Here is a 20,094-nt window from a genome sequence, read left to right on the forward strand (position 1 = left end):
CAAAGGAAGTGGCATCATTACGAGGTGTGGCCCTGTTGAAGGAAGTGTGTCACTGTAGGGACAGGCTTTGAGGTCTCTTTTGTTCAAGCTTCCCTCAGTGTGACAGTCAGTTGAATTCCTATTGCCTGCAAGATGTAGCACTCTCAGCTCCAGCACCATGTCTGTCTGCACGCCACCATGCTCCCTGTCATGATAATAATGAACTGAACCTCTGAAACTGTAAGCAAGCCACCCCAACTAAATGTTTTACTTTATAAGATTTGCTGTGGTCATGGTGTCTCTTTATAGTGATTTAAAAAAGCTTGGTCTGGAATTTTCTTTTCATTGTTATATCTTTATCTGTTTTTGGTATCACGTTAATGAGAATTGGGGCACCTTCCTTTTTTTTTCTGTTTCATGGAATAACTCAAATAGTACTGGTGTTAATTCTTCTTTAAAGTGCTGATAAAATTCTGTAGTGAATCCATCTGTTCACAGGCTTTTATTAGTTGGGAAACTTTTATTGCCGCTTCAATCTTTTTGTTGGTTATGGATCTGCTTAGATCATTTATTTCTTCTTCTTGTAATTTCAGTATGTTCTATGTATGTAGAAGTTCATCTACTTCTTTTAGCTTTCCCAGTTTGTGGAATAAAGGTTTTTGAGGTATGTCTTTACGATTTCCCAAATTTCATCGATATCTCTTGTAATGTCACTCACTAATTTGTGCACTGATTCTGATGATGCCTTCCCATCTGTTGCTTTGGGCTTGAGCTTGTTCTTGTTTTTCCAAGGCCTTAGGTGTATCATTAAGTTATTAATTTTTACGTATCTCAATTTTTTTATGTAGGCTTTCCTCTTAGAACTGCTTTCATTATTTTCCAAAGATTTTGGTATGTTCTTCATTTTCATTCAAGTCCAGGAATTTTTTTATTTCTTCAGTGACCCAATTTTTATTCAATAGCACATTGTTTAGTTTCTATAAGTTGTTTTTTTTTAAACTTTTGAAGGTTTCTATTTTTGTTGGTATACAGTTTTATTCTGTTGTGATCAAATAGAATATAGGAAGTTATTTCAATTTCCATGTATTTGTTGAGATTTTCTTTGTACCCTAATATGTGGTCAATTTTGGAGAAAGTTCCAAATTTGCTGCTGAAAATAACGTGTATTTTTCAGTATTTTGGTGGAAGGTTCTATGCATTTCTGTTAGGTTCGTTTTGTTTATGATGTCATTTAACTCCAGTATTTCTCTATTTTGTTTTTGTCTGGACAAGCTGTCTGTTAGTGAAAAGGAGTACTGAAGTCATCCACTATGGCTGTGTTGAGGTTAATTGTGGTTTTACAACAAGTAGTTATTATTTCATGGTATACCTGTGTTTATTGCATATGTGTTTAGAACTGTAATATCATCTTGGTTTATCATTCCTCTAATGAATATATAATAACCTTCCTTTTCTCTGCTGATTAGCTTTGGTTTGGTCTATTTTATCAAACATTAGACTAGCCATTCCTGCATTCTTGCTTCCATTCACTCAGAATACTGTTTTCCAACTTTTACTCTAAGGTGATAATATCTATCATTCACACCGAGATGTAATTTTTTTGGAGGAAGCACAAAGATGGATCCTGTTGTTTTTTTTTTTTTTTTTTTCCGAGACAGGGTTTCTCTGTGTAGCTTTGCGCCTTTCCTGGATCTCGCGCTGTAGACCAGGCTGGCCTCGAACTCACAGAGATCCGCCTGGCTCTGCCTCCAAAGTGCTGGGATTAAAGGCGTGCGCCACCACCGCCCGGCGGATCCTGTTTTTTAATCCAATCTGCTAGTCTATTTTTTAATTGGTAATTGAGACCATTGCTATTCAGAGTTATTACCCAAGGTTGTGCCTTGATTCTTGTGATTTTTGTGGTGTTCTTGTTGTAGGATACTTGTACACTGTGTGAAGATGTATTGCTGTGATCAGTTTAATAAAGATCTGAATGGCCAATAGCTAGGCAGGAGAGAATGGTCAGGACTTCTGGGGAGAAAGTGGAACTCAGGATGAATCTAGGTGCATAAGAGACACAGTGCCAGCAAGATTCGGAGCAAGTCAGATATACAGAATGGAAGAGAGGTAAAAAGCCACATGGCAGAACATAGATTAATAGAAACAGGTTAATTTAAGTTGTGAGCCACCATGTGGGTGCTGGGAATTGAACTCAGGACCTCTGGAAGAGCAGTCGGTGCTCTTAACCTCTGAGCCATCTCTCCAGCCCCTAATTTAAGTTGTAAGAGCTAATTGGTAACAAGTCTAAGCAAAAGTTTTTTTTTTCGTAATTAACAATAAGTCTCTGTGTCATTATCTGGGGACTGACAGCTGACAAGAAAGTATTACTACATATTTTCTTAGATTTCTTTTGATTAACAGATCTGGAATAGTTTATTTATACTTTATGGCCCCTTGATAGTATCTATCTTTCTCTTCAGTCCAAAGAATTCCCTTGGTATCCTCTGTAAAGATGGTTTAGTAGTCATTTCTTTAATTTGTTTTTGTGATGGAAAGTTTTTATTTCTCCTTCAGCTTTAACAGATAGTTTTGCTGGGTAGAATAGCTAGGTTGATAGCTGTGGTCTTTCAGAACATGGAATACATCTTTCCAGGAACTTTTGGCTTTAAAAGTTTCTATTGAATAATCAGGTGTTACTCTCACAGGCCTGTCTTTATAAGTGTCTTGGCTTTTCTCTCTTGAAACTTTTAATAGTCTTTCTTTATTCTGTGTTTTTAGTAATCTTACTAGAATATGTCATGGGTAACTTCTCTTCTGATCTTGTGTATATGATGTTCTTCTGGCCTCTTGTATTTGAATGGTATCTTAGTTGGGATTTTTATTGTGTGAAAAAACATCATAACCACAGCAACTCTTATAAATGAAAACATTTAATTGAAGGGGCTTGCTGTAGGTGAAGTTTTTCGTCAGACTGCCAGTCAGCTCTGTCCTGCCAGCTGTTCCCAAATAACCACACAGAGACTTATTATTAATTATGAATGCTTGGCCAATAGCTTAGGCTTGTTACCAACTAGTTTTTACATCTTAAATTAACTCATATTTTATCTATATTCTACCACATGGCTCAGTACCTTACCTCAGTATGGCATGTTTCTCTCCTGCATTATCTGCATCTCCTCGAGACTCTGCCCTTCTTCTTCCCAGCATCTTCCTAGTCTAGCCCTCCCACACAATCTCTTCCTGTCCAGCTATAGGCCAGTTAGCTCTTTATTAACCAATGAGAGTAATACACATATACAGTGTACAAAGACTGTTCCACAGCAGCTCGCTAACAGTTTCAGAGGTTCAGTCCATTGTCATCACGGTGGGGATGCATGGCAAGCGTGCAGGCAGACACGGTGCTAGAACTGAAAGTCCTACATCTTACAGGCAACAGAATGTCAACCAACAAACTCAGCAGTATCCGAAGCATGGGAAACCTCAAAGCCCACCCTCATAGTGACACATTCCCTCCAAGGCCACACCCACTCCAACAAAGCCCCACCTCCTAATAGTGCTTACTCTCTCACTCCCTATGAGATTATGGGGGCCAATTACATTCAAACTACCACAGATAGACAGCTCTTTCTTTGGTTGTGAGAACTTTTCTTCTGTGGTTTTATTGAAAACATTCTGTATGCTTTTAATGTTATCTTCTTCATCTATGCCCATAAGTTGAAAGTTTGTTTTTTTTTAGCTATATCCCAAACCTCTCTATGTTCTGTTCACATATCTTTGTAAACTTATCATTTTGGATCACTTGATGAAGGTCAATGATTGGAGGTCAAGTGATCCAATTCCTCTCTTTTATCTCCCATCCCTAACACTGTTTCCACATGATCTATTATACATGAAGCTGCCAAACAAGGGAGGCCTGTGTTTGTTTTATTGAGGTTTGCATTTCCAGCATCACTTCAGTTTGGCTTTCTTCCAGCAATTCTATCTCTTTATTGAACTCTATTTTTGTGTCTTTGTTTGTTTGTTTGTTTTTTTGTTTCTTTTTCTTTTTTTTCAGGACAGGGTTTCTCTGTTAACCCTGGCTGTTCTTGTTTGTTTGTTTTTTTCTGGAGCTGAGGACTGAACCCAGGGCCTTGTGCTTGCTAGGCAAGTGCTGTACCACTGAGCTAAATCCCCAACCCTCAGCTTGAGTTTTGTTCTCTGGTATATAATCATATCTTCTTTGAGTTGTTTGAACACAGTTGTAGTCATTTTTTAAAAATTCTTCAGAAGTTCTTCCAGGTCACTTTCATTGGGTGCATTGCTAGAGAGTTAGTAATTCGGGGAGGGGCATGTTGCTGTTGTTTTCCATGTTGCTTATGTTTCTATGCTGGAACCTGCACATCTGGGGCACTTGGTTCAAACCACTGTTGTTGGTTTTTTTTGTTTTGTTTTGTTATTTGAGACTGGGTTTCTCTGTGTAGTTTTAGTGACTGTCCTAGATCTCACTCTGTAGACGAGGCTGACCTCAAACTCACAGAGATCACTGGTTCTACCTCTCAAGTGCTGGGATTAAAGGCATGCACCACCGATGCCCGGGCACTCTTGTTGTTTTTAAGATTTTAAAATTTTCGATCATTTGCATGTGTTATCAGAGGTCAGTGTGTCAGATACCCTGGAGCTGGAGTTACAGGCTGTTGTGAACCATCCAGCATGGGTGCTGGCAACCCAAATCAAGTCCTCTGCAAGAGCAGTACATGCTGTTAACGATGAGCCATCTCTCCAGCCCCTTACATCCCTTCTTTCAATGGAGGATGGATACGATGTTTAGGAGAGGACCAAATTGTAGGGTGGCTGAGATGGTATTCTCTTCTGTGTGACTGGTAACTAAGAGTTGTAAGTTCATCTTTTGAGAGTCCACTGCCACTTTCCCTGGGTCAGCACAAACCTGGTCTTCTCAGCCACTGGATTCTGGCATGATTCTTCAGTCTGCTTTACTATGACCCTCAATCCATCTGCCTCTATATCTGTAGAACTCCAGAAGCCTAAGCATATTACCTACTTCCTTGAGTCTCGGGCTTTCCCTGAGTTTTGAAAACCCAGCCTGTGTGCACCCTTAACCTAGTCCTGGGTTCATTACTTTGTCTACCCAGAATGCACTTGTGCCCCAGCTCTGACCTTCTCCCAGAGTCTGTAGTAGCTTTCTGTGTTTTAATATACCTTTGAACTTAAGTCTTTGTTACACTCCCTGAAATGCATTTGTTTTCTTGGGACAAACTCTATTAGTTTATCAGACCAATGGTAGTCCTTAGAGCAGAACTGAGATCAGTGGACTGTTGAGAAATGAAACATGGGGGCTGTAGAAAACTTCCAATGTTAAGAGTCATCGCAAGTATCACGCTAGGAGTTGTCTCCTGACCTGGCTGATAGTCCGTGGGAGTCAACAAAATAGCACGCCCTCAGACTTCTGGGAAGTTTATTCTCTGTAGGCATGGGGTAGCACATGGGTAATGTCCGCTGCTCCCAGTTTGAGGACATGACTCATACTGCCCTTAAATTTGAACTATGAGCAAAGAGAAAGCATTGGGCAGAGGTAATGGTTTCTGCTTTGGCTTCTGATCCTCCTTTTTCAGTGATGGGAGTCTTAAGCCACCTCAGGAAAGTTTCTCTTCCTTTCTCTAGCCAGACTTCTCATGAAGTTCCTGGAAAATAAACACAGAGGATACAGTGGTGCTGCAGGACTGGAAGGTGCAGAAAGAGGCCAGTTTTGCCCATGAACAGACACTGGGGCAGCCCTACTTCTGTTTACTTTCTCAGTCTGTTGATTTCAGGACAGATTAGGGCAAAGCACCCTCTAGGTCCCTTAATCATGTGTATAAGTAATGTTCTTGATCCCTCCCAGCACCCACATGGCTAGGCAGAACCATTTGTAACTCCAGTTCCAGGGGACCTGACGCCCTCTTCTGGCCTCCTCAGACACTGCATACATGAGGTGTACAGACATATGCATGCAGTCAAAACATCCACAGATGCAAAATTAAAAGTAATTTAAATTGTTGTAATAAAATTTTAATATAGAAAAAGGGTGGAAGGACATCTTGGTAACTAATCACTAGTATAATCCAAACTGAATTTTCTTGTCCTTGCCTCTGCAAAACTGCACTTCTCTGTCTACATCCCCTTAACTACAAAATACAGCAAGTTCCCCACAGTTCTCCAAACATGTGCCCAGCTTTTTAACTTCTGTTAACCCTCTATATGTCAGTTATCATGTGGCCAGGTCCATTTTTTTTGTAAAATGTCTGTTTTTATTATTTTTTATATGTGTGTGGGTATATTCTGACATAGACAAAATTCCATTTCACCATTTTATTTTATTTTATTTTAGTTAGGGTCTCACTATGTAGCTTTGGCTGTCCAGAAACTTACTATTGTGGACCAGGCTGGCTTTGAACTCAGAGATCTTCCTGCCTCTGAGTGTTGGAATTAAAGGTGTGCACCACCATGCCCACCCAGCTAAAAAACTGAAATTTAGACTCAGCTCTAACTGGAATTTGCCCATTAGATCTGTCAAATAGTTAGGTCAGTTTAACAAAGACAGAGCGCACTTACTGGCTTCATTAGGAACTCGTCGAGCTGGGAACCCCGAGAACACTGTATTTACACTACCAAGAGTTGGCTCTGCTCAGTCAGACCAGAAGCCACTCAGAATTAGACTTCAGGTTTCTTCTCAGAGATTCTATACATGAAGTGGTCCAGAATTATCATGACCCTAAGCTGAAACATAAACTGAATTTGTTCGTTGTGGCCAAGAAATATGTAACACAAACATGTTGCTTTTGACTGGCTGATCTTAGCATTGTGTTCTCACTCAAATGGATTATCTTGTAGAGTTAGGGATGAAATAGGGGACTGGAGTGAAAATATTTAAAACTATAAAAATGGCTTTGGAACTAAATTGCATTGAATTCTTGCCAGCCTTTCTTTCCTTCAGGCTTTCATTATGATCTCATATCCTATAGTTACACTAAATCTGAGGTTGGATTATATTCCCCAAGTGTGTGTTCAAATATTCAACTGATTTTATTAAACAAGTGCAAATGACTTTACTCTTTCTGTTGGTACTTTACAGCCGCTAGATATTAATTAGACTTGGCAGTTCTTAACTCCTGTCACATCCATTATCCTCCAGCTGTCTTGGGCCAGAACCCAGGACAATTCCTGACTGTGTTGGTAGAGAAAAGAAGCATTTTTTTTAACCCATATCTTTTCTGCTGATTCTGATAAGTGACCATATGACCATTTTCAAGTTGAAACCTCACTATGGTTTATGGTCCCTGTTACTCTCCACAGCTTTCCAGGTGCTGTTTTTCAAACATACGTGTACAGAATCCTAACCACAAGGATTACTTATTTCTCCAGGAATGGTAAGGTGTTTAAATAATTTTCAATTGGTCACCCTAAATATTCTAAGCTAATGTTCTTATATTAGAATTATTTAGATGCATCTAAAAATAACAAAAAGATTTAAGCAAAGAGGGAGTTTTATACCAGGCAGTGGTGGCGCACGTCTTTAATCCCAGCACTCAGGAGGCAGAGGCAGGCGGGTCTTTGTGAGTTCGAGGCCAGCCTGGTCTACAGAGCGAGATCCAGGAAAGGCACAAAGCTACACAGAGAAACCCTGTCTCGAAAAGACAAAAAAAAAAAAAAAAAGAGAGAGTTTTACTAAAAGAGTATCAGGATACTACATGTAGCTACGACAAGGTAAATTATAATAGAAGCAAATATGACCATCACATGCTGTTTAAAACGTTGCGAGAGCAGTATACCTGCTTGTATGACAAAATATTCAAGAGACAAGCTCCAGAACACTGCTTTTATAATGATTCAATTGGTTTAAGAAATACTCCACACAGGTGTGGGGTGCACACCTGCACCCCAGCTCTCAGGAGATGGAAGTAGAAGGAAAGAAGTTCAAGTGCATCCTCAACTATGTAGGGAATTTGAGGCCGGCTTTGGCTACATTAGACCCTGCCTCCAAACCACCCACACATACAAGGAAGAAGTACTCAACAATCCAGCCTAGTGCTACACATGGGACACAGGCATCTGAGAGGTGAAGCCAGCGTTCAAAGCCAGCCTCTGCTATGTAGGATGCCTAAGATATTGTCTTAGAAAGATAAAGAAACATAAATATGCTGAAAAATAGAAAAGAAAATGCTAAACAGTGATTTCCTCTAGATTGTGGTTCTCAACCTTCCTAATGCTACGATCCTTTAACACAGTTCATGTTGTGGTGACTCCCCACCATAAAATTTTCATTGTTACTTCCTAACTGTAATTTTGCTACTGTTATGAGTTGTAATGTAAGTATCTGTATTTTCTGATGGTCTTAGGTGACCTCTGTGAAAGTGTTGTGGCGTCGCGACCCACAGGTTGAGAATCTCTGCTCTGTAAGACCAACAGAAGTAACAGCTATGTACTTTAATATAGTCTCTTCTACTGAAAATTGTGTCTATGTAAGTCCTAAAGCATCCTGTAAGAAAACTCATTGATGCCAGGCAGTGGTGGTGCACACCTTTAATCCCAGCTCTTGGGAGGCAGAGGCAGGTGGATCTCTGTGAGTTTGAGGCCAGCCTGGTCTACAGAGAGAGTTCCAGGACAGCCAGGGTCACCCAGAGAAATCCTGTCTTCAAAACCAAAACCAAAACCAAACAAGAAAGCTCACTGAGAAACAGTGGGGCTACAGTGTAGAGAATATAGTTTCCTTCCCCACTCCCATATTAAAAATACAACTACTAAATGGTCCAGCAATTGCACTTTAAGGTATTTATCCAAAAGAACAGAAATTGGGTCTTTTAAAGAGATCTGTTCCCGGGGCATCTTTTCGAGATGGTTCAGTGGTTAAGAGTTCCAGGACATCCAGGGCTGTTACACAGAAAAACCCTGTGTTGAAAAATCAATCAATCAATAAATGTGTGTGTGTGTGTGTGTGTGTGTGTGTGTGTGTGTGTGTGAGAGAGAGAGAGAGAGAGAGAGAGAGAGAGAGAGAGAGAGAGTGCCTGTGAAGGCCAGAAGTGGGTGTCATCTGATTCTATGGATTAGGTGTTAACAGGTGGTTGTAAGCCACCTGCTATTTATGCTAGAAACAGAACTCAGGTCCTCTGCAAGAGCAGCAGTTGCTCTTAACCACCAAGTTTTTCCAACCCCTTATTTTAAAGATCTTGGCAAAAAATAAAATTTTGCCAGGTACATTGGTACCTACCTTTAATCCCAGCACTCTGGAGGCAGATCTCTGTGAGTCTGAGGCCAGCTTGGTCTATGGAACCAGGTCCAGACTAGCCTGAGATACACAATGACACTCTGTCTCAAAAATAAATGATAAGGAATGCAGTTGGCTAGCTGGCTTCTAGCTTCCACTTTTTGGATCCACTTTAGTACCCAAAGGCCAATTTGTTGATTCACTCAGAGCCAGGAACTGCACAGAACAGGGTAATATTAGGTCCCAGTTATACAAAAACACATACAGCCTTTGATTTAGTAAATCTGGGATTTGTTTTTCCTATCAAGAAAGAGAACCAGAAATGTTCCCACCCCTGGGGCATAGACTATTTAGTTTTGTCCTGGGGATGTGTTATCTTTACATCAGTGATATTCAAGTATGTCCCACAAAACATCCCTTCAACCATCTCCAGTTTCAGTTAACCACAATCAACTGGTCTAAAAGTATTAAGCGGAGTATCTCAGGAGTCAACAGTTGCTAAATTTTATTTTTGGAACATTGAGGATGGAACCCCTTGTACAAGTGAAGTATGCACCTGACCATAGAACTACACTCCATCTCCTAAGTTTTAAGTTGCACACCTCTGTGTAGCAAGACAAAATCTTGTGCTATCCTTCTGTCCAACCCTAAGTGGCTCCTTTTAGTTGCATACCAGTGCTGTGCATACTACCTGTTTCCTCGGGAGGGTCGTTATCTTGCTTCACTAGCTGGCTGCTGTATCACTCAACGCTTGTGTCTCAGTAACCTTTATTTCACTGATAATCGCCCAAAGCACAAGAATGATGCAAGGAGGTACCAAGACACAAAATTCGGAAAGACAAATTAATTCTGGAAAGACCAGAATAGACAGGAATCAGTACTGTCTGTTGTTTCAGGAATTCTTGGGACATTAAGCTCCTTGGATAATGGATTACAAAATCCATTCTGTAATGTGCTAACTGGGTAGAATGAGCACGAGGTAGCTAACACAAATGGAAACCCTGCTGAGATGTGTTCTTTGTAGATGTAAAGTCTACAAAGATGTAGGATTCCGCGATTCCTCTAATATTTTTAGAAGGCCAGTGGTCAAGGTATGCTGGAACACACCCTATAAAATAAATGTGCCTACACTTCTCATCACTTGTTATTAGGAAGCTAACACTACCTGGTGGAGGTACCACAACCCACCCAGAATCACTGCTTCAACATTTCTTTATATTCAATGATTGGGAGACATTCTAAATCTGAGTAGGCCTTACAAATTGAACTGTATGAGGCAAATCCTAAAAGCACAAAACGTGTCAGTGGTAATGACACAGGGAATTTCAGCGAACCATGAAATCATGAAGAGGTTCCTTAAATGTGTGAAGTAGGTCTGTGTAGTGTTAAGGAGTGGAACATGGTTGCCATGGGGATACAATACCCAGTGTCTTCAAAGAAAAGTGGATGCAACTAGTACATGAGGCTTACAGCCTCTAGCACTCCTGACCCTTTGCACGGGTCCAATAAGGATTCCTCCCGCATACTAGTCAGGCCACTTCTACCCAAGCAGTACTAGAACATCCAATGGGCAACCTGCTCAGATTGGTGGGCTTACCTGCACATGAAGTCTGTTCTCTCTACTCTCCAAAAGCATTCCTGTCTACTGCTTTTTCCTTTCTGTTCTATCTTTTCCTCAAAACTCTGACTACCCAGGGTTTCATTAGCACTCTCCTATCCATACACGTATCAATGTCAAACAAGCTGAGAGCTGTTGCCACCTACCTAATGAGGCCTTGCCCTCAATCTACAGTCTTCCTGTGTAACTGGAGGTGACTACAGGGAACTGCCATAAACAAGCAAAAACCCCTGAACCTGTCCAAGGTCATCTGTAATAAAGGAGTTGACATTTACTGATTGTTTATTAGTCTTCAGAACTCTGAAGAAATTTGATGCCTTTAGTGCTTTTTGTTATACTCAAGCATCTTACCATGAAGGGTGGCTTTCTATTTACTGGTTTAATTAGGCTAACTTCATGAACTATCAACTCCTTATTCCTTTTTGACTGTGCTGTGTTAGAGTCTCAAATCATGGGTCATTTTATAAGACATTCAATCTACTTAATCTTCAACAGATATGTTTTCTACAAAACAGGATCCAAAAATGACTTTTACTCCTTAAAATCATGGCAACCCCAGGCTCAGTCTATTAAGGTTACAGCATCTACATGAGAAATCATTTCAGTGCTGTCATATTGCTGGTTCTGGGATACTTCTCACTGGACTGCTAATAATGGCCTGCTGCTTCAGGGTTCCACTGATCTGTATTGCTGTATTGTTAACCAGATGGCTAAAGTCGGGGCATGCCTGTGAGGGATTTCCCAGATTGCATTAACTGAGGTGGGAAGCACCCCTACCTTCTTCCCCCATGTACTAAATGAGGGCAGCACCATTCCAACGGAGTCCTTGACTGAATCAAAAGCAAGCGGACACCAGCACTCAGGTCTCTGCTTCCTGATGAGGATGGACCATATCCAGCACTTCGCCTTCCTTGTTGGGCTGAACCACATCCCTTTGCACATACAAATGCTAAAGCCCTCCCTGCTTGAGCTACTTTGGTTGGGTATTGTTACAGCAATGAGAAGGGTAATCAGTACACAGGCGTCTCACTATCGCAATCTTTGTTTTTCCAGAACAGTCCATTTGCTTCTATCATTAACTTCTGAAATACCTTGTTCCACTCTTAATAACTTTCACTTTGAAGCAAATGTCTGACCTGTTGGCATGTACTTAAGATTCTAAGAAGAACTGAAACAGAAACACCAATCTTAGGAATACGTTTATTTCAGTGGTAGAGTGCTTGCCAATATTGGCAAGACCCCATGTTGAAGTTCAGCAAATTAAATAATTCAGTCGTTTTGAATTAGTTATCAGTAACCAAATGCATAAGATTGACAGTGTTAAATATTCAACAATAGGTGAAATGCTACACCATATTCTAGTAATCCTTACATATTAATCTAACTAAATTCATTTACTTTCTTTTGAAATAAATACTCTACATCATGGAGAGAGATGTGTCCAAAGGCCATGTAACCATTAAGTGCTAGAATTGAAATCTGAGACAATATGACCATTCCTTTCAGAGATTAACAACCACAGCAGCAAGTTGGCATGATCATTCAGTGTTGAAGGAAAGGGACCCAGAGGAAATTATCCAACACTGCTGTAGTACCTGCCTATGTGCCAAAAGGAGCATTCCCATCAGAAGAATGTAAGACTTCATATGCAGAAGACAACTAGTGGGAAGAATAAAAGAACTCGGTTGAGTCTAGTATCCTGGACTAATGTGAAAAGCACATATGATGGAGTTCGTAGAGATAATAGCTGCTAAAAGAACAAGGCACACTCCACGTGTTTCATTTCCAGTCAGTGCTTTTATTTCAGAAAAAGAAACCACACTGAAGCCAACAAGGTAGAACTACTGACTTATTCTGTGTTATTCTTCCACTTTAAAAAGTGAACTCCAATCTGTCTTCATCCAGAATAGCACTGGTTATTTCAAAAGCACCTGGAGAAAAACAAAATTCACTGAAATCACAGATTAAGTCTCTGTCATGGGGATAAGGGAAAAAAGAAAAAGGAAGGACAGGAAGCCAACCAACATTACAATATATACAAATTGTACTTCAATTTTTTGTTATTTCCATTCTATTACTTGGTGATCTGAGTTAACAAAGACATATACTCTAATTATAACTTGGAAAATAGTTAATGTTCCTAACATTTTAGTGAGCATAACTATTACTATAAATAAATTTATTTCATTTTCTCCAGAAGAAACTCTTCTAAATCTCGAATACGCAGATGGATCCGCAGTACTGCCAACGGGCTGCACAGTGCTGCAGTGCTGCCCCCTCCATCTCAGCACTCGGATGCTGAGGCAGGACGGCCTGCAAGCTCCAGGTACCTAAGCAACAATGAGTGACTGGCCACCCAGGCTACACAGAAGACCCCAGCTCACAAAACCGAGACGCTACCAAAAGCACAGCACTGCAGCTCTTTTTAAAACTTTGCTTTTTTCCTTTCCTACAGTTTATAACTTATTTTAAGCAGATTGTAGTGGGTAGCCATTCCAGCCTTGATCTGGAAGTTCCAACCCCCATTGAGGCTTCAGTAACTGTCACGTGCTGTGGGATGTTCTGTATGGCAAATGTGTTGCTGATTGGTCAATAAATAAAACACTGATTGGCCACTGGCTAGGCAGGAAGCATAGGCGGGACAAGGAGAATAAAGCTGGGAAGTGGAAGGCTAAGTCAGAGAGACACTGCCAGCCGCCACGATGACTAACAGCATGTGAAGATGCCGGTAAGCCACGAGCCATGTGGCAGGGTATAGATTAATGGAAATGGATTAATTTAAGCTGTAAGAACAGTTAGCAAGAAGCCTGCCACGGCCATACAGTTTGTAACCAATATAAGTCTCTGTGTTTACTTGGTCGGGTCTGAGCGGCTGTGGGACTGGCAGGTGATAGAGATTTGTCCTGACTGTGGGCCAGGCAGGAAAACTCTAGCTAGTCACGCCTACAAGGCGGGGCCCAGAGTGGCCTTGGCTCTCTTGGTTCCTGGACCCTGGACGCTGGAGGTAGACCGAGCAGAGTTCTCCAGAGAACACCACCGGACTGCGCCACGCCTTTCCCAGACTCTGTAAACTATCCCTTCACTTGGAAGTTACCCCACAAAATAAACCTCCCTTTTAACTACGTGGAGTGGCCTTAATAATTACACCAATATACAGGTGGTATCACTTTAACACATTTTTTAGACAACAAAATTCACTTCATATTTAGACAGTTGTTCCACTGTTGTGTTATTATTCATCCTACTGACTCTGCTTGCCCCTCTTCTGGTTTTACAATCTACAATGAAAAGAAGGCACTTGAGAATATAGACTTCATCTCTGTGACAGTCTGAATCATTTTCTGGAATAGAATGGAATGTGCAAAAGAGAGGCGGGTTTCAGAGCAGGAATGCTTTCTCCTTCAAACAGAAATTCTAGAGAGCACAAAGGCGTCTTTGTATCTTTCCTTACCCAAAAGATTTTGTGTGTGTGTGTGTGTGTGTGTGTGTGTGTGTGTGCGCGCGCGCGCGCACGCGCGTGCACGTGACTACAAGTGCTGGCAATGCCCGCCGAAGTTGAATCCTCTGGAGCTAGAGTTTCAGGTGGTTGAGAGCCACCTGACATGGATGCTGGGAACTGAGTAAGAACCACACTCAGGTCTGGGAAGAATTGCTGAGCCAAGTAGACTCGAATGTCAACAGTAAATATGCATGCAAACACCCAAAGGTGGTTCCTACAGCCATCTCAACAAGCTTTCTGAAAAGACCCCGAAGCTTACACTGGGTAAGGCCGGCTCCCATGCAGAATGCTATATAATGTAAACAACACTTTCAAGTACAAGAGTTGGGTTTCAGCTCTGGCTCTGTAATCTTGGGAAATCTTTTTCTAATCTATTTAAATTATTATTGTGTTCATTATGCAAGCACATGAATATGCAGAAATCAAAGGACAACTTTAGGGAGCTGGTTCTCTCCTTCCACCATGGGTTCCAGAGATGAAGTTCAAGTTCACGAGTTAGAAGACTTGCCTAAAGACTTGAGATATGGCTCAGTATGTAAAGGTGCTGGAGTGCAAGCCTGACTAACCTGAGTTTGAATTGAAGACTACATTAAGTAAGTAAGTAATCTTTGCAAATGTCTATGGTTAAGTATTTGTAGACCAGGAACTCATTCTATTAGATTAGTGGAAGCTATCACCAATCACCCATCTCTGGATATCCTATCTTTAATGTTGTAGGACTTGAGAACATTATTTCCACATGACAAGGCCCCTAATAAATGTGCTTCTGAGAAACATTCTCTATGGAAACACTGAGGTCCGTTAGTGTCACCATTTTTCTGTGCCATTCATCATGCACATGTCTGCACTTGATGGGAGAGCAGAAGGATTAGGAGTTCAATGCCAGCCTGACATAAAACAAAACAAAAAATGAAACAAACAAAGACAAAAAAAAACAAACAAGTTTTATCTGAAAGATTAAACCTTCATCTCTAACACATAGGTTTCTCAATGAGCAGAGCTCCTTTAGATTTAAAAATCAGGAGGTAAGCGGGGGTGTGGCTCATGAGGCAGAGCTGCATAGAGACCCTTTCTCAACACCCCTGCCCCTACCAAAACAAAGGTAGGAAGCCGAAGTCTAAAATCCATTGACTTTCTTCTACTTAGCCTAGCCAAGTTCTTGTCTTCTTTCCCTTCTTCTCCATCCCCTTCCCTTTTTCTCTTCCTTCTTTTCTCTCATACAGCTAATGCTGGTCTCAACTCACAATGCAGCCAAGGATGCCCTTAAATCCCTGCTCCTTCTGCTTCTGTTTCCCAAGTGCTAGGATTACAGAAATGCAGTGCCACAGTGTTAATGCCTTAAACCTTAATTTAATAATTTAAAAAAAAAAAAAAAAGGAAAGACAGACATAGACGTGATGGAAGAGGAAGGCAGTTGGGCTCTTCTGTGAATGACATCAACCTGATCCATAGGGGTGAGTCAGCTAGGTCTACATACCCTATATCTCAAAGCAAGAAAACAAACCACCCCCAAACAAAAGATTACATGCTTTTAATCCCAGCACTCTGGAGGCAGAGGCAGGTTGATCTCTGAGCTTAAGGCCAGCCCAGTCTACATAGTGAGTTCCAGGACAGCCAGGGCTATGTAGAGAGAGCCTGTCACAAAACAAAAAATCAGCAGGGCAACACTGGATAAAAAAAATCTTAAGGCAACAGGGAGAATGAGAGGGGAAAAAAGGAAATGGGGAGGAGAGAGAGACACACATACAAACACTGAAATGAGAAATAAAAAAAGAGGAAAAGACTCAGAAACGTGAGCAGAAGAGAAGAACTGACAGGTCTGTAGAGAGAGATCCCCCTGCCTCTGCCTCCCAAGTGCCGGAACTGAAGGCCTGCACTACCACCACCCTGCTTAATTATTACATTCTTTATATCTACTCCTCCAGCATTCCTACTAAAGGGGGAGGTCTTAACTCCATAAAATAGTTTTAAAAAAGAATTTACATTCAACAAAATTTTTGCCATCATTAAAGGTCAATGTTTCAATGTATTGGGGATTTTGCATAGTGTTAGTAATTTTTCAAAACAGGGACTGCTAATGCACCAGTAGGATCAGATTTAACCTAAAGTAGAGAAGGACAGAGACCCATGTTTACATACCACCACAGGCTGCAACAATGCACCTTCCACAACCCTGGTATCAAACCGAAAGCACATTCCAGGTTGGGAATAACTTACCATTCAGAGGAAGGAGGCAGCCATCCTAAATCCAGCTTTCTTGGTCTCTGCCCTTCCTTGCTCCACTCGGTACGTCACATGCTGTTGCTTCTCCTATGCAGGGTTAACGTCAACAGCCACTCTCAAAGTTCCTTTCTCTGCTGCCACCTACCCGTTTATCTCTCTGCTGCAGCAGAAGGGCATATAGAAAAAGGCCTTGCTTATTGTTCAAATTAAACAAATGCTTTAACAGTTCATATTTTAACACGTGAATCAACATTTTCAAATATTGCCCATCCCACCTCAATAATCAGGAGAAAAAAACCCAATCATAGAAAACCAAATAACGTATGATCAATGTTCATGCTAAGCTAGGAAAATTAAAAACAGAAAGAAAGGAAGAGGAACGATTATACACTCAGTGGTCGTTATCTCAAAGAGCCGTGTTCTGTTTCATTGTTTTCCTTCCCTATGTAACCCTATGAGCTATAAATAAGTACATGATTTAAATTAACTAGGTAGTCTACAACTCCTACAAATTCCAAACTCAGAGACTACCCAAAGAACCATGGAAGACACATCAATACAAAGCCTTTAAAGTAATTCTAGAAACTAAGGGTGTTAGGTGCTTTACCTGCTTGAGATTTCAATGTTCTGGACTGCTTATTGCCCAATGGCTCTGAATACAATAAAACACGAACACATACGCCACCTACATTTAAAATAGGGTAGCATTTGTATGCCCATATAAGCATTGGGTATTTTGTTTTACAAAAGAGTTAATATTCATTAAGTCCCTTAGAAAGGGCTGATCATGAATGTACATTGCCTTAAACTAGTACATACATAGGAAAATTAGGGGGAAGGGAAGGAATGACAAAAATAATAGTTCTAAGAGAATTGGGAATTAACACAGCATGATGTCTAATGCTTTTTAAAAATCTAAGATTCACTTCTATTCCCATTCTTTGTCACTGGAGCCTACATTTGAAATTTTCTATTCGACACTAAGGAACTACATCCAAGAAGAGACTAGCAATAATAACGGCTTCCTTTTTCCACCCTCCCATTACTTTCTCCCCGAATAGATGTATGTACAGACTTGGCAACTTAAAACAATAACAAACACTGACATCAGCACCAAAGAGCTGGTCGACAGCAGCACTGCAATGACATCGCTTCCACTTTCTCATTCCTTCCCCCATCTCAAACCCCACCCTTTTGACCTCTGCATATGGGATGAGCCTGAGCAGGAGAAGTTGGAGATGTCAGGACTGCGCCGTTCCCACGGATGCTTCTAGAGGCCTGCTGTGCTTCTGGGAACTGAGGCACAGGGATGTCTGTCTGACTGAAACCTAAAACAACAACAGTTCACCCCACCCCTCATGTTCCCCAAATCCCAAATAGCAGCCAGGTAAATATACTCTATAAGGTCCACCTAGTAAGTTTGAATACAATAAAATCAAGATTCCTTACAAGTCAGCAGTATTTAATGGGGCATCAGAATAGGGGTTGTTTAAACTCTCTACAGCCTGTGCAATGCAAACATTCTACTGGTAGCCATTCTCATAGGCCAGAGAACAAAAGTCTCCTGAAGGAGTCCTTCTCAGAACACCTCATACATCCCTGTAGGAGTGCAGGTGGAATTCCTGGACAAGTAAATTTCAGTTCAGTTCAACAGCTAATTATCTTAAGATGCCAGAGGATGTCCCTATCCCATGTGTCAACTGAAGCACAGAATAGGCTATCATTTATTACACGCCTCTAGCTGAGGCCAGGGTTTCTTATTCACTAACCAGGTCTGCTGAATGTATACATTTTTTGTGTAGGACAAGCTACCAGATAAAACTATGCAAAAAATAAAGGGAAGGTGCTGGCTATTGTCTCTGAAACCCTTTATTAAAGAGAGATTACTGCTCTAATGTAAAATATAAAGCTAGCTTTCAGAGTGAAAACCTTAGAAAGGACAGGGAAGGAGGAAACAGTAAGCAAACTGGGATGGACATAAAGGAAAGCAGTATCTAACAGAAGACTACCAAACTGTACAAACTATTTCCATTCTGCCACTAACTTTGTTTTATGACCCTGGCTAATCTGGTTAACCATGCTGTGCTTCAGAAATGCTACCCTATATGTTCCAATCTATATAATGTGTACTCTTTAGAATTTGATAGTCTTTGGCTATTCACGTACATATGTTAGGACTATTGTATCAGAAAGGCTACAGTGATCACTTCTAAGGTGACTAAAAAGCTCTACTGGTTTCACAAGCCCCGTGCACATCACTAAGGCCAACTGAACACAGTGTACTTTAAACCATATATATAACCTAGAACCTAGTTTACTTTACACAACTCTAGTTTTCCATACCTGTCAACTCCTAATTGATGTCTTTAAAGTGTGAGCTCACTGTGTATTCGGAACACCAACCCCTGAAAAAGCTTAAGCCAGAGTAGCACAATGGAAGAGACAAACAAACCCACAACAAAACAAAGCCAAAGTCACACTCTGAAAACTTATTATAGACATATATGCAAGGAATGGAGTATCTAAACAGCTAAATGAAATCCCAAGTGCTGAGTTCATCCCAATCGATTCAAACTTTATCCCACAAACTCTTCTTTAAATTATTTGCTACCATATTTATACATTATTTATAAAAATCAAGTTATGATAAACTCACGTTTGCCTTTAAAGTGTTACAGAAAGAAAACTTAAAAAAGTAAAATGTTAGCCTTCTGATGGAAATAAAGGAGAATCCAATTACCTGCCAGCAGGCTGGGCTGTGCCTGGTCCGAGCCGCTGCACTTAGCACCACTGCACAGCTGCATTATTGGGGGAGGGGAAGTTTAGAAGGGCACTGACCCCAAAGCTCTCAAAACTTCTCACTCATCATCAGGAGGGGGGAAGAAGGAAAGTGTTTTCTCTGAGTATTTTTTGTTTGTTTGTATTTGTATATTTTGGCTCCTGAAAAGGCTGGCAAAGAACAGTAACAGTGCAAGCAATTAGAATATTTCTTCAAAAACAATTTTTAAAATGTAAAACATTAAGGAATTTTTAAAAATCAAACTTTTGTTAACATGAAAAAAAATGTCACCAGAGTTAGGCAGCCATCCCAGGAGGCATGGCAAAGTGCATTGGGATAAAGGAAATAAAATACCACACAAACCCCCAAACCAAAACAAAATGAAAACATTTCCAATCTAATCTGAAAGACTAGATGATTCCAACAGCAGACTTCTGTCCATCACTAAACATTCCAAATCCAAGGGACCTAGACTGTATTTTGTGTGAAACTTTTTTCTTTTTAAGAAACAAAAGAAAGCAGTGACCCTGGTTATAAATCCTACGATGTATTACATGTTTTACATCCTAGCACAACAGAAGCCAATGTGAATAAAGCGAACAAACAGACAAACAAACAGCGGCAGAGGTTACCTGTCTGAGCACCTACATGTTCTTAGGAGGGGAGCGTGTCTCACCAGCCAAATAGCCCACAAACCTTCTCAAAACAGCGAACCAGGAGAAAAATATAACACAAGGTTTGATTTCACAATGTCTCTAACACCCCCAAACCCAAGCTAG

General features: G+C 40.7%; 1 long non-coding RNA gene across 1 annotated transcript; it reads right to left on the bottom strand.

Annotated features, from left to right (window-relative positions):
- Positions 1–12,000: 12,000 nt before the first annotated feature.
- LOC128098556 (uncharacterized) lies at positions 12,001–19,270 on the bottom strand. Its single transcript, XR_008214282.1, has 3 exons — positions 17,144–19,270; positions 16,531–16,696; positions 12,001–12,745 (listed from the first exon to the last, which is right to left on the bottom strand). It is a non-coding gene; the product is annotated as an uncharacterized LOC128098556 (long non-coding RNA).
- Positions 19,271–20,094: the final 824 nt, after the last annotated feature.

Source organism: Peromyscus californicus, unplaced genomic scaffold (assembly GCF_007827085.1).
Source record: "Peromyscus californicus insignis strain IS unplaced genomic scaffold, ASM782708v3 Scaffold_6__1_contigs__length_162567912, whole genome shotgun sequence".
In the NCBI taxonomy this organism is placed as follows: domain Eukaryota; kingdom Metazoa; phylum Chordata; class Mammalia; order Rodentia; family Cricetidae; genus Peromyscus; species Peromyscus californicus.